Source organism: Lissotriton helveticus, chromosome 6 (genome assembly GCF_964261635.1).
Source record: "Lissotriton helveticus chromosome 6, aLisHel1.1, whole genome shotgun sequence".
NCBI lineage: Eukaryota > Metazoa > Chordata > Amphibia > Caudata > Salamandridae > Lissotriton > Lissotriton helveticus.
The window spans coordinates 932058801-932074577 of record NC_136067.1 but is presented as its reverse complement, the minus strand read 5'-3'; the positions used below and the strand labels follow the sequence as shown (position 1 = coordinate 932074577).

The 15777-nt window shown below is 45.3% G+C and overlaps 1 protein-coding gene across 1 annotated transcript in view; it reads left to right on the top strand.

Annotated features, from left to right (window-relative positions):
• The window catches only part of MTR (5-methyltetrahydrofolate-homocysteine methyltransferase), a 454402-nt gene that overhangs the window by 221381 nt on the left and 217244 nt on the right, over positions 1-15777 (top strand). The window lies entirely within an intron of this gene.

Sequence of the window (15777 nt, the reverse complement as noted above, 5' to 3'; positions counted from 1 at the left end):
AAAAAGAAAATTATTAGTCGGTTTTATTTTTCACTTATTTTTTCTGGGAAACTAGTACCTTATTTAGTATGTTTGTCTTTTCTTAGGAAGGTAATCTGTTCCAACTTGTGGTAAAATGTTCTACAATCCCATGTAGTTTTGAAATAAAGTGTAAATTCCAACCACTTGGATGCTGAGGTATCTGCAACAATTTACTGTAATTTCCATTGAAATGAATGGGCACTCCATGACGAGTTACCCTTGTCATTAGCATCCAAGTAAATGTCAGTAAAGTACATGCAAAACGATATGGGTGTAGCTAAGTAGTTGTCTGGCGATTTGGCATCAAGTAACATAGAACCCACTGTAGAAAATTGCCTCTTTATGTGGAGCTACTCCCACTTTTTGCTAGATTTTGTTGCTGGTTTTTGGACTCCGACAACTGGAACACTGCTAGCCAGTGCCCAGTGTATGTGCTCTGACTGCAAAAACATGTTGAAATTTACTATACACATAATTAGCATATTTAACTCACTGTAAGTCTCTAATATATTATACAAAGTGTACCCAGGGCCTGTAATTTAAATTTCACTAGTGGACTGCGGTACAAATTGTGTCACCTCTAGAGTGACATCGCAAAACATAACAAAGGCCTGCCACGAGTAACCTGGCTGTGCAGGTTCAAACTGCAAATTTGACCTGTCACAAACCCAGGCCTAAACCCTCCTTTTTTAATAATTATTTTTTATTATTTTTCAATGTAGAATTGCAAAGACATTGAGAAGACATGTGATAAGTCTCTCCTAAGTAGGCCTTAGTATCTAATAAGGCAGGGTGTATGGTATGTACAATTAGGATATGCATAATTATAATATAAAACATGTCATCACAGTGACAAAGCCCCAGAAGCTATTTTCACTATAGCAGGATCAGCTGTTTCATAGGAGAGCATTGGCATATATAATAAAGGTATATTTGCCTAGGAACTAGCAAATAAGTTAATTCTTTGACTTTTTAAAATATGTGTTACAAATTTCATGTCATTGATAAAGACAGATTTGTGCTAAATATTTTACAAAAGGCACTTTTTAAAAAGTAAAATTTTTCCTGCCTTAAGAAGCCCATTTGCATTAGCTTCCAAATGTTACCCAGAAATGTCACCCAGGAGCTAAATAGCTCCTTGATTATGTTTTATCTAGCTCCTAGACCTGACACAAAACCCTTTGGTTTGGGTTGGTGTTCTGTTCCTCTGACAGGATGACCATTTGGGCAGTGCCAGTAACTTAATTATCTTCAAAGAGGTCTACACTGTCACATACAGATTTAGCTAACACCTAGACCTTCCCTCTTCCGTTGTCCCCCTAGTCAGTCAGGCACAATTCCCAGTGGAAGAGGAGTTGCCTCCACATTAGGTTTTGAGCGACCACAGAGGAGGGGTTGTTTGTTTCCCTGGCCACATTTCTAGGGCGAACACAGGAGACCAGCACAGGGAATACAATGTTATATAATCTTGATTTTTGATGGAGAAGGGCACTGTGGGATTGTTTGGTGTAGGGCACACTGCTGCAAAAGTGTATACGGTTACCCCTAGGAACGTTTTCCCTTTTAGTTATGGAATTAACCCCACCCACAGACTAGTGCCAGGTATAAATGTGACACCCCTGGGTACCATCTCTATAAGACTACTAGACCGTTGGAAGACACAAGAAGGGCTGCACCTGCTATTAAACTTGTGAGGGGAACCCCAAGGGCTAGCTAGAGCTGCTATCACTTGAAACGAGGATAAAGAAATGGACTTCAGGGGACGTTGGCTGACCTCTTTTTAAACTACAGGGAAACAAAAGATGCAAGAAACCCACTTACCTGAGAGAGCCCAGCTGACCAGTTTCAATTGGACCTGCCCTTAATCTAGCTGGTGGCCTCTGTTGGAGTGAGCTCTGACCCACAAGTGCTGTTCCTGAGGTCTCGAAACCCTTGAGTGGGGCAAAGTATATTCCTTCTGTTTAAACCTAAAAACCAGGGACTTTTTGATTGGAAAATTGTTGAGGGATTGGGACCAACCCACCAGCAGATCCGCCATGGGTGTGTTGCTAATGGACCAGACTTCGCCGTAGCTCCCTATACGTTCTTCGCAGAAGCAGAAAATCATTGTCAGCAGGCCCAGTGCAAACTGGCATCTGACTACATCAAACCCTCCTCGTCTATAGTCTGATCCTGCTGAGGAAATCCGATTTCTAGAAAACAATCGAAGTTTGAAGATAAAAGCTTATCCAGGCCTAATGCCCAGCAGCATCCAATTGACATCTGCGACTTCCTGGGCATGAATTCCAGACTTTTCATGCTCAAAGCTTTTCCTGCCTTTGTTGACAGCTTTAGCAAGACCTTGTTCTTTGTTAATCCGTCATTGATAGGCCTGTCTCTGGATCAAGCCAGGAGCCTTGTTACGTTGAAGACTCCATTTGCTGAAATGTATTAAGTGTAAAGGTAACATTTTGACCGGGACCAATCCAACCTATATATCCAATGTATGCTATGTCACGATCGGCCTTAAACCTTACCCTTGTCCCAGTCTGGTGTGACCAGTCGCTTCTTATTAGTGCTTTGTGCTTTCTGGTGCTGTTTTTATTTATGCATTTTAAAATTCGTCTCCCAGATTTCCTTTATTACCTTTTTCTCATTTAGATACCATTTTGTTCATTAACATAATCTCTATTTTTATAAATTGAAGTGTGTTTTTTTAAATTGTGTTGTGTTTTTGACTTTGTAACTATTTTGGCACTTCTAAATGCTTAACACGTTTTCTCAAGTTAAGCCTGTCTACACTGTGCCATAGCTACTAATGGTTGAGCTCAGATTTTAATTACTGAAACCTTTACTGTGTGGAAAAGTCAGCCCATAACGCACCTGATGCCCAGGCTGCTGGCGCAGGACGCCTCTTAGTTCCCATCTTGAATAATTACCAAATAAAGAGACGGGCGCTGGAAGCAGGAAAACAAGAACAGAGTTTTATTTCTCATGAGGAGAGCCTGTCATTTCGGACACTCGCATAGTGTCTTCAGGAGGTGCTCTAACAAGTTTCTCTGAGGCTTCGTCTTTTATACACATGTTTATGATGCACAAACATTCCTTATTGCAATAAAGACGCTTTGAAGTAGGAAAAAGCATGCTTGGAATCCCAGCTTCAGGCCTATTCCCATACCAGTCGCTCAGATGTCATCCTCCCCTCCTGAATGTAACAAGAGATTGTGATCTCTCAGCCGGACATTCCTACAGGACACGAGGGCAGGAGGGGATGATCAGATCAAAGGTTGGGCAGGCTATAAGATCGGGCACTTCGGTTGGTGTATCATGGTTTTGTTATGCTGGGCAGGAAAAGGGGGGGGGGGGGTGCACATCCACGAGGCTTGGTCTTAGGACTTGGGACCGGGTCGAAAGGCCAAGTGCAGCTGGGGGGGGCTCGTCAGCTGAGGGGAAGGGTGTTCTTGGGAGGAAATGGGGGGTGTGGGTCAAGCAGGAGTGTTACTTCTAGAGCAGGGTCACGCAGAGGGAGAGGGTTTTATGGCCGATGCATGAGCAGTGCGCGCGGGGAGGGGTGCCGGGGGTTTAACAAACGGGCAGAGAGGCCATGGTGCCTAAAATGGCTGTCGTGTATGTGTGTGGATGGGTCTATGCTGGCGGGATAACACAGTCAGTGTTTCGCGATATCCGTTCTGCTTACAACAAGGGGTACAGTGAACACAAATGAACGCCGCTTATGTGTATATACATTGCCATTTTCAACAGTCGCCGCTTTTTTACATAAGTAAGTTCATTTCGGTGTTTACCTCAACTGACGGAGTGTACATATAGCCATGTGTGGCCAATGAAATAGCGTTTGTCAATACTAGCAGATTGCGTGTAACCATATACAGTCGATACGATTGGCGGAATGCGGTACATATGAATTTACATTTGTTGGGTTATTCATACAAGTCTAGAGATCGGCATAATACTTAGTCTGGGTCAATCAAGAAAAAGGTTCCGACACATTATAGAATCACGTTCTGACTTTCTCTCCGGTGAAACATACAGTAAAAAGTGCTCTGATACCTTCGGGTCTTGTCAGTGCTATAAGAGACTTTTGGAAAACTAAATACATGAGTGACCGATGAAACATTTTTGAAAGCAATACAAAAATGGTTGAGGGAGGAATTCAGTTTGATACAAGCAATTAGTCAAGGGGTGGGTAGAAAGTTCAGGAAGGGGGGGTCTTCGTCACAATGTCTTTTTAACAGCGAGCCATCACTGGTAGGCTCTGGTAGTCCGTCTTCTTTCGTTGGCGCTGTTGAGCACCGGCGGTGGAGCTATAGGTCCAGCTCGGATTCATCCTTACGCGTTTGCAGGGTGCGATCAGTCCTCTGCTGTTAGATCACAGTCCTGTTTCCTAACTGATCTTCTTAGGGGTGCCTCATGCTGGGCACCTGCGTGTCTTTCTTCTTCCGTGGCAAAACCTTATTCTATCTAAATGCTGCTCTTCTTTTCTGAGTCAAAAGTTATGCGAAAAGGGTGATGTTGTTGAATAATCGAGGGAAGAGAGGGCGGAGTGGGATCAGATCTTTGAACACACCAAGGGACCAAAGGAGCAAAGGACGACGAGCAGGCAGGCCCATCAGTCGGGCTCAAAAGGGACGGGGACTTCAGGCACGAGTGGGTCAGCAAATCGAGGGCTTCAAGGCAGCCCTTCATTCCTTCATCTGCCGAGTATGAGAGTGGTGCCTCGTCCCGCGTCTCGTTGCTCTGCGACTCCACCTTTGGTTGAGGTCACACGTGCTTCATGATCTGTGGCCAGGCTGTGCGTCACGTCCAGCTCCTCTCCTCCGGTGATTGTATCTTTGAATGGGTACAAAACAAGTTTTAGAAAAACTGGCAGGAGAAGACATTTATTCATCCCAATTCCGTCCCCAATCCTAAGTAGGTTGGGGATAGGTTCATCGGTCACAGTCAGAAGTCATCACTTATGGAGTATGTAGGAGGGCATTTCCACTGAATTCGTAAGCCTATTTGGCGTTCATTCGTGACGTACGTGGAAAGAAATCGGACTCCCATCGACAGTGTATTCTATCAAACTCGAAATCGAGTCCTTAGGTAGAGACTCGCCCCTTTTTTTTAACCCAAGTACTGACAATCTTACATTTCCCTTCGGGGTCGGCTAACTCTTGCAAGCAGGGGGGTTATCATCATGAGAGGGGGGCAGAGGTTAAACATGCTTTTCTTGGGGAGCGACGGTTAATCAAGGTCATCAATTACGCTTCGGGGATAGCTGATATGGAGCTGGGGTCAATCGGGAGAAGCGAGGACGCTTTGGACAGGGAGCTGGGGTCAATCGGGAGAAGCGAGGACGCTTTGGACAGGGAGCTGGGGTCAATCGGGAGAAGCGAGGACGCTTTGGACAGGGAGCTGGGGTCAATCAAGAGAAGCGAGGACGCTTTGGACAGGGAGCTGGGGTCAATCGGGAGAAGCGAGGACGCTTTGGACAGGGAGCTGGGGTCAATCGGGAGAAGCGAGGACGCTTTGGACATCCGCACTTAAGTGCAGAGGGGTGAGGCAATCTGGGCATTGGGGATTGCATTTCTAACAAACTGAAAAACAGAAGACCATTGACGTTATAGTCCCCCTATAAAAAGGCCAGATTAGGGGACATCAGTCATCTTACCCGTCCTTTCTTTCATTACCAACTCGGGTTCTATCGTTTTGCAGAAAGGAGAGGTAGTAATATGGCAAGTTACAATCGTTTTAGTTCCTGTCAATTTTGCCGAACACCTTTGTGTTCGAAGAGACCCAATTAGGTTTGTGCCGGTGGGGCACAACGTTCCCACACAAGGGAGGAGGGAACAGGGGGACCCTCAGAGAGAGAGAGAGAGTCGTCCGCACTCTAAACGAACCATTCGGTACACGTATGACATGGAGAGAGAGAGAGAGAGAGAGAGAGAGAGAGAGAGAAACGGGTACAATAATAGGCCATTTAGTGCGTACACAACACAGAACAGCAGGGGTCAAGTAATACGGAAACACAGGCAGAGGGACGACGTAGATCCATACATTACGTACACACAAACTCAGGCGGGGGAGACAGTACGTGTATTATATACAAAAATCCAAGACAAAACATAGAACAGTTATTGGTATTATATACAAAAATCCAAGACAAAACATGGAACAGTTATTGGCCAAAATGATCTCTTCCTGTATGCTGCGCATCCTTAGCATCCTAAGCTCTTTTTACCTTTTTCTTCTCTTTTATCGTCGGCTGCCTTCACTGGTGGCTTTGGTTGTAAACACTTATGGCCTTTGGCAATTGGTCAAGAACTAACCTGGTCGGGCTAATGCTCACGGTGGGCTGAGGCAACAGTGGGTGTCAGTTGGGGGAACAATGGGGCAGCTTTGAGTTTCATGTCTATGAGGGTGCGAAAAGGAGGTAGTAGACTTTAAACACTGGCAACATTCCTAGTCCTCCAAGCGGAGGGTACTTGGGTAAACCTCACCTCGGAATATTCCTTAAACTTTCCCTATTTAGTTAAACGTAGGAATTTATTCATTAGTGCACGTCATTCTTGGTTGTATTATTCGGGGTGCCGAGCGAACTCATATTTTGTAGTTTCCGCTTCAGGCTGTCCTCCCAAGCGCTAAGTTCAGGGAGAGAAATAGTCATTGTTTGCTCGTCGTGTGTAGGCACCATAATCGAACCCCTTTTTCCCATCTCTTCGTCCGTTAGATCACCATTTTTTTTTCGTACTTTAATCGACGTTCCGATGTGACCTGCAGAAAGAGGGAAAAAGAAGGGGGGCGGGGGCAGCATTTAAAAACACATTAGCGCGCATAAACCCGAAAAGGCTTTTACTTACTACATACTCGGCCTATCTCCACGGAATGCAGTCCCTGCCAACTTGGCGTTTAAGCCCAGGTGGACCGTTTAGTGTGGGAGAGATGATTATCGGAAGCCTGTGGGTAGCATAGGTCGCCCAAGTGTGGTATTACGGATCGTGTGCAGGGGGGGGGGTCAGAACAAAGGGCAGTCGGTGCAAAGTGGGGGAGCGAGCTCGTGCTCTCCTTTGAGGAAAAGGGATAACCTACAGTGGTACGGGGTCGTTGTCGTTCGTACTAGGGGGGTCAGGTGGCACTCCTTCGGGGCGACTTAGGGGCATTTTTAAAACAACTTTCCTGATACAGGTAGCATATAAAGTATAGGCTAAATACCAGGATCTTTAGCGGTTGCTTTAGGCTGTACAAAAATGAAAAACGCATACAACAAAAACCTGGACCGTTCATATTTGCAATATTTCTGCGTACTATACTTTTTAACCCTTAACTAATCGAGCTGAGCCATTTCACATGTATTTTAGTTATATCGGAAATAGTGGTCATTTATTCGAAACTTACCAATCTATGCGTGACAACTACGTTTGCTTTTTCCAAAAATCTTTAATAAGAATGTCGATGCACAAATACGGGCCTACAACCCCGTGGGCCGGCCACGGAGCAGGCTGGAACTGTACATGTGGGGATATTTATTAGTGGAAAACCTAATGGAGTCGGTGGTCGTTGATTTCATAATAAAAAGTGCGACAAGTGCAATAAAATCATATCGAAACTTCAGTGTGAGCGAGTATCATAAGTGTTGAAATTCGAACTTTCAATAATCATGATGCGCCAAAACTTAACAACAATTCATTGTCCGAATGTTCAATCAGTACCCATCTCGTGTCAATTCATTGTCCGAACACATAATCAGTACCCATCCCATATCAATTCATTGTGTTTAAAAAACTGCATACATATCTCATGACACCAAGGCTGAGCAATCGGGGTACAACAAGGAGTTGAAAGTTTCATTTGTACCAGCGCCATTTTGGGTGCAGCCAGGCAGATCCAGGCATACTCAAAATCTCCACCAACTCGTGGTTGGCCCAGAGCCTCTTTCGGCAGTCCAAAAGTTCTGTTAAAGGGCAACAGAAAGGATCGGCGGTATGAACCATCAGTCAAAGGGGGAGGGAGGCAACAATTTTTTTTCCTACCGGCTCATACTGGGTTTTCACCGGAACTGATCCGAACTGTAGTCTGCAGGATTTTAGTCATTCAAACTGAGGCTGGCGCCAGCATGGGAGCGCCGACGTCTCGCGGCTACATTTTCATCGTTCCGCGGGCAATCATGGCAGTCATTCCCCATCGGGGGTGTCTGCGGGGGTCGGGGGCCCCCGTGGCTCTTATAGAATCTTCAAAGTCAAGGAGAACACTTCTGATTGTGGGACTCATTTCTTAATTAACAAGCAACCGGGCCATCCCTTCACGCCGGGCCCGCTCCTGCAGGGTCGACCGCCATTTTACGAGTTCCAGCAGTCACTGCATCACAAGAGTGGACGAACCCTTGTCGGGTGAGTGGAGCGTTGGGGGTGCCACTGGGGGCCTCCACCTGGGGAGGTGGGAGAGGCTCGTTCGCGCCGCCTCTCCCTCCCAGCGCACCCCACGCCGTTTTTCTCGGCGTTAACATTCATGATGGCCGAACCAGGCGATGAGAGGAGGGGGGGGTCGGAGGCATAGGCAAGACATCCCCCCCCCCCCCCCCCGGTGGCCTGCAAGGCGCCGCTTCAGGGCCGAACGGGGAGCTCATACCAAGCCGGGGCTGGACCAGGAGATACGAGGGGGGGGGGGTCAATGGCATGAGCAAGACATCCCCCCCGTGTTGTCGCAGCCATTATTGAAGAAAGAAGAGGAGGGGACACCCGGATCCCGTCGGCCTCGGCTCCTCTTCCGGCCCCCCTTATGCGACGACCTCCCCGGCCGACGGCTGGCAGCAAGACCCGCCCTACACGTGCCGAAGATCTCGTCTTCCGGATGGGCGTAGCCGCGGACCTGTTGCACTTCGGGAGTTTCCAGAATGGGGGTAGGTATCTGCTGACTTGTATCTATCTCATGTTACCATTATTGGGGCGTGGCAGGCGGTGGGACAGACCTGTTTGGAGCAGTGAGGGGTGGCGAAGCCTAGTTGCCTCGTGGCCGTCGCGATGTCAAGCTTGGCTTCTCTCACCATTTTCATGTTTCTTATTACGGGCTTATTTCTAACGTTTCTTATTTCTAGCGAAATCATGTGTTTTATCGTGAGCTATTTCTAACGTTTTCCTATTTGTAGCGAAATCAAAAACTCATCAGTGGCCTACTGATTTTGCTTTCTTATTTCTTTCTTCTTTTTTTTTTTCTTTCCTTTCTAGCGTGTTTCATGCTAAAGTTTCTGTTAACAGGATACGGTGATTACTTCGTTATTGTTGCATATGTCCTTTTTATTAGGGGTGCCCTCCGGTCGAGCCAGATGACCTACCTCTAATAAATGGTCCGGGTGGAACTAGTTTACCAATCAGTGGGGAGTAGATAGGCACGAGAGATTACAACGGGGGACAAAGGTCCACATTACCTACCCTTCACTACTTGCAAAGATTAGACAGAATATTTCTTTTCTACGTTATTTGCAAACAGGGAATGCCTCGAACAAACTATTCCTTGAACAATAAAATGTCCAAGTAATCAATCAATCAGTGGGGAGAAAAAATGGGCATGACGGATTACAATAGGGGACAAAAATCTGCATTACCTATCCTTCACTATCTGCAAAGGGGGGCAGAATATTTCTATTCTTCCCTGTTTGTAGACAGGGAATATCTCAAAGAGCAATAATCGATAAAAATCGATAACAAACAATCAGTGGGGAGAAAGATAGGCATGACGGATTACAATGGGGGACAAAAGTCTGCATTACCTATCCTTCACAATTTGCAAAGAGAGAGGAACGTTCCTATTCATCGCTGTTTGCAAATAGAAAATGTCTCAAAGAGAACCAATACTTCAAGTACAATCAATCAATCAATCAGATGGATAAAGCCATCCTACCAATCGGACGTAAAGACGTCCTACTTAACCTTACCCGGACCGGACCGTGTGGGCAATTCTTCGCCTTCCCTTTTCCAGCGCCCAATCGTTCTCTTTCTCCATGTTTTTACCGCAGCATTCCTGTGGGATTCCAATCAGGACAGTAGGTCACTTGAGAGAGGTCCGTTCGGAATCGGTGAAGTTCATTCAATCGGCAGCCGGACGAGGGCCCTCTCAAGGCAGGTATACTCCAATCGTTTAGATGTTCACCCCATCGCCTGGACCTCTCTTACCGGACCTTATGTCGCTGATGGACCCCGCGTTGGGACGCCAATTGTGGAAAAGTCAGCCCATAACGCACCTGATGCCCAGGCTGCTGGCGCAGGACGCCTCTTAGTTCCCATCTTGAATAATTACCAAATAAAGAGACGGGCGCTGGAAGCAGGAAAACAAGAACAGAGTTTTATTTCTCATGAGGAGAGCCTGTCATTTCGGACACTCGCATAGTGTCTTCAGGAGGTGCTCTAACAAGTTTCTCTGAGGCTTCGTCTTTTATACACATGTTTATGATGCACAAACATTCCTTATTGCAATAAAGACGCTTTGAAGTAGGAAAAAGCATGCTTGGAATCCCAGCTTCAGGCCTATTCCCATACCAGTCGCTCAGATGTCATCCTCTCCTCCTGAATGTAACAAGAGATTGTGATCTCTCAGCCGGACATTCCTACAGGACACGAGGGCAGGAGGGGATGATCAGATCAAAGGTTGGGCAGGCTATAAGATCGGGCACTTCGGTTGGTGTATCATGGTTTTGTTATGCTGGGCAGGAAAAGGGGGGGGGTGCACATCCACGAGGCTTGGTCGTAGGACTTGGGACGGGGTCGAAAGGCCAAGTGCAGCTGGGGGGGGCTCGTCAGCTGAGGGGAAGGGTGTTCTTGGGAGGAAATGGGGGGTGTGGGTCAAGCAGGAGTGTTACTTCTAGAGCAGGGTCACGCAGAGGGAGAGGGTTTTATGGCCGATGCATGAGCAGTGCGCGCGGGGAGGGGTGCCGGGGGTTTAACAAACGGGCAGAGAGGCCATGGTGCCTAAAATGGCTGTCGTGTATGTGTGTGCATGGGTCTATGCTGGCGGGATAACACAGTCAGTGTTTCGCGATATCCGTTCTGCTTACAACAAGGGGTACAGTGAACACAAATGAACGCCGCTTATGTGCATATACATTGCCATTTTCAACAACTGAACCTAACAAGAATAGTGACACTATTACTTGTGATGGACTACCATCAACCCCCAACTAATAATCCACTTTCTCACACCCACATCCAAAGTATGCACTCAATCTCCCTTGCCTAGTGGTTAAAAATAATCCTCCAAAATTGGAGCTTTACCTTGACGCTGTGGATCTTTATATACCATACCCTTATTGGGGTGTCTGACTACCTTCAGTTTTTTGGGGAAATAATATGATGTTGACTTAGAAGACTACCTGACCTCCTTCCATGTGCTTGCTGTTTAGAGAAGAGTGTCTATTTGTTGCCATTTTATGGGTTTATATGCCATTTCCTGACTAGGGTGGGCTGTATTATCCTGCCTTACGTTCTCACTGTACTGGACTGAATTAAAAACAAAATAGTCTGTGCCTCATTTTCAATCCCATGGTAATTCCTGTTGGACCCTTAGCAGTAAAGATACTGGTCAAATGAGGGTTACACTTTACTTCCTCCTGTCTGAAGTATTTCACGTACAGACCTCGGCTGGTGAAAGAAGCCAAGATCTCTTTATGAAATACCAGAGGAAAGCATGCAGGAATTGATTGAGAAACAGTGATTCCTCAAAATCCAATTAGTTAGAATATATCATCCCCCTCTCCCCAGAATTACAGTTTTTAATAAATCTGGGTGGCAGGGAAATACCAGGTTGTTGTGTAGCAAACTAATAATTAATCCATCTGTGTTTTGTCTATTTGGTCTTACCCAAGATGACCAGGCCACTCCAAAAGGAAATAATTAAATCCTGAATATGACCATAATCTTGTCCTGTCAGTACTCATTAAAATAAATGAAACTCTAGAGGGCATTACACTTGTGAACTTAAGTGGCGACAATATCCTAGCTACATTGTTTATGCTTTTATGCCGCCTTTCACTTGTTTTCAGTATAGCATGGCGGCTCTCCTCATACATAGTTTTTGTATAAAAGGCTTTCTGATCATCATAGGAACTGAGTGTAATACTTTATTTACTTTCATAATCTTCAAGGGTGGATAATAATGACATGGTGGAAGGTCTTTAAAACAATGTTTGTGAGGCTGAGACTGTTGTCCCTTATTACACCTTAGTATTTATAGGAATTTTACTCCCTGTAGCTTACATATGAAAATTGCTTACTACAATCAATCCAGTGATTGATTCTAAAACCATGGGGGTGGCCACATGTTCAGTGGCATCAGCAGCTTGCGTACATCAGTGTGAAAGGAAAGCACAGTGCATTTTAATTTGGTGAAAACACGCGAGGCATTGGCTAAGCATAGGCCTTCACCACATCTGTTAGGTACCAGGGATCATGCTGTACTCTGTGGGTTTTTAAGCATTCATTAAAAGCACCATCTGTATTCATTGTTATGATTTGCCTATTGATTTCATTCTAAAAGGTAATATAGCATATTCGGTAAATACTCTGCCCTCTAAAATTGCATGTTTGAGGCATAGGTTGTGTTGCCTAAACTATTTTTCCAGTGAACAGTTTGCCCAGCATTTGGTCAAGCTTTTGAATAGATGGAGTTTTTATAGTGGGAGCAAAAAGGTGACATAAGAAGTAATGTTAATTCTCTTTGTTGATCCACTCAAATAATTTTTCCAGTAGGTCTCTAAGCAGACTGCTCTTTAATTCTTATCAGTGAAACAATAAAAGATATGATATTGCATGGCCACAAGATGTAGTGGCCTCTAGCAAGGATAGCATAGGCATGTGTGCCACTATGTAAAAAAAACAAATAAATTGCATAGTATCATGTAGTTCTGACAGTGAAGAATGGTAGGTGTGAAGACTAAGAATTTAAAACCCTTACTATTGGGAGAATCTTTTTTTTATACATTTTTTAGTGGAAAAAAATAAACATTAGCTAAGCATCACAAATCAAAAAAGGGGGGGTATCACAGTCAGCATAATCGGTACAGTGAGAAAATTCACAGAAATGCGCACGACACACCAGTGGAACATCTAAGGAGTCGGGGGGTCGTCCATCACAGGGGCAAGGGGAGGCTGACATATTTCACCTCGATGGGAGTTCCAGGGGCCCCACACCCAAGACCACTTCTTGGGGCACCCTTGTGCTACATATACAGTCTTTTCTCGGAATATAGACCAATCCAAGTCCCTCTCACAATCCTGAACCGTGGGCGGGTCCAACGCGCCCTACTGCTGGGCTATATTCCTCTTGGCCAGCATTAACCCCAACGTTTACCCACTGTCTGACAAACATTCAAATCAGTCGGCTCCCAAATATTCAGGAGACACCTGCGAGCTTCCACTCGGAGTTGTACTGACAGGACCGTATTGATAATATCATGAACCTCGCGCCAGAAAGATTGGATATAGGTACACTCCCAGACTATATGAAAAAAGGTGCCCAGCTGGCCACAGCCCCTCCTGCAAGCTCCCTCATCTGCTCTACCCATTCGCACCAGCTGAATCCCCGAGACATAAACACGATGAAGAAGTTTGAGCTGGACTAGGCGGGCCAGGATAGCCACGACTCTGGGAGAGGAGACTGCCTCCTGCCACTCCTCATCGTCCATTTCTATGCCATCCCCAAGCCATTTCTCTCTGAGTGACCTGAGAGGGTCTGAGCGATTATTGACCTGCTTTTTGTATATCAGGGAGATGTACTGTCAGGGAGATGACCATCCAGCCCCCTATCCTCCAAGGCGGAGGACTCCGGCAGGGCGGTCCCAGGTTTAAGATGTGTGAAAAGTGCATGACGGACCTGCATGTAGCGAAACTATTGGGAGAAACTTACTAAACAACTTGGTATTCCTTTAGAGGTACTCTGATATTTGAAGCAAGTTCAACAATAGTCCTCCAGTGAGTAACTCTTACTTGGTTGATATGTTTTGTCACTTGGTTTGTTAGTGTGCATGTTTTTCGTGTCTGAAATAATTATGAAAAGCAAGGTACTAATGCAAGGCTCACTCAATGGAGTGAGCACCTCCGTGCACTACTTGAAGACCATTGGTCTAATTCCATATAAATCAAAAAATATCAAATGTTAATGCCAAACGTAGTTTATTTTGTGGATAAAATCATGGATTTTCACCGGTCACACATGAATAAAATGTGACAGCTGTTTAAAAACTACGTTTGGCATTAACATTTGATATTTTTTTGATTTATATGGAATTAGACCAATGGTCTTCAAGTAGTGCACGGAGGTGCTCACTCCATTGAGTGAGCCTTGCATTAGTACCTTGGTTTTCACACTGTTAGAGCAGACAGTGTTTCCTCTGTTGCACACTCAGTGTTCAAAAGACATTACCCGATTTACTTTTAGCTGTGCGAGTACCCACGCTTTGATTGTTCATACTTATCTTCTGCCACTGGTTCTCAGCACGCTCTGATTATGAATTTCGACGCGGTCTCTGGCATGACCGACTTGAAAGCGAGTACATTCGCTTTCACTACAGCAGATGCAGACAAGATCTATGGGCTTATACAAGATGATATCGCATCTACGGGCAACACCCGAAGCGCGGAGAGCAACATCCGACAATTATTATACTTGCTAAGGAAACAATCTAACCAAAAACTACATGCCAGCACCTTAATTCGGTACCATCGGGCACAAAGGATCCCCCGGGGCTTAAGAGTCCCGCTTAAACCATTACTATGTAAGAACAATGTTAAATTTGTTGAGCGTTGGTACTCTATCCTCAATTAGTGCTCCCTCGACTTGATCCTTTTGATCGTCGAGGAACTTTCTAAGACACTAGAAGAACTAGCACAAGAGATCACTAGCATAAAGAAGGAGCTGGACGAAGCCATGCCAATCGAGGAATTTACCAAGATGCTTGAAGATTTACAGTCTCAAATTGACAAACACACCAGGGAGACACAAGAGAGGAAACTGCGGAAATTTAAAAGAGACACTATAGACTACAAGCTCGGCGAGGTGTACACCTGGGCAGAGGTGTATGCCCGCCGACGTCCTAACAAAGTCTATAATCCATTCTCAGGGAATGAGACCTCTTCTTCTGAGGATGAAAACAGAAATCGTCCTACCCGAGAGACATCTGATGTAGATGCTCAGACACCCAGTACCTCCACTGAATCTGCGGTTCATTTTTTAGAACCGGGCCAACAACAAAGAGACCCCGGGGGGGAAAAACCCGCCGAGGTAACTGGAAAAAACTTACCCGTAACCAAACCCAAGAGAAACAACAGACGGAAATAAAACCAGATGACAATTTGGTCATCAATATTTCGGCTACCACATTGTCGACTCTGGAAATCAAAACACTACAAAAGGGTCAATCCTTCGTGCCAACCACTTCGTCCAACACTTTGGAATTGGAAGTCAGTACCTTCAAACTGATACGCAATATCCGTTTGAGACATTACTTTGAGAACATTTGCCAGACACCTAAACTTGATGATGATATGCTGAGAGGTCTCCGACCGCATAGTACCTTTTTGGCTCCCCAGAGCCACAAAATTATTGATGCCTTTGAGAATTTAGTGAGACAAGAAATAGCTCATTTACCTTTCCAATCCCATGTGAAACATGGAAACTGGTCCAAAAAAGAAAGGGATATATTAAAGAATCTCGCGGATAACCCTATGATTACCTGCATGAATGCTGATAAAGGTGGAGCATTAGTGGTTATGGATACCGCCTTTTACCAACAAA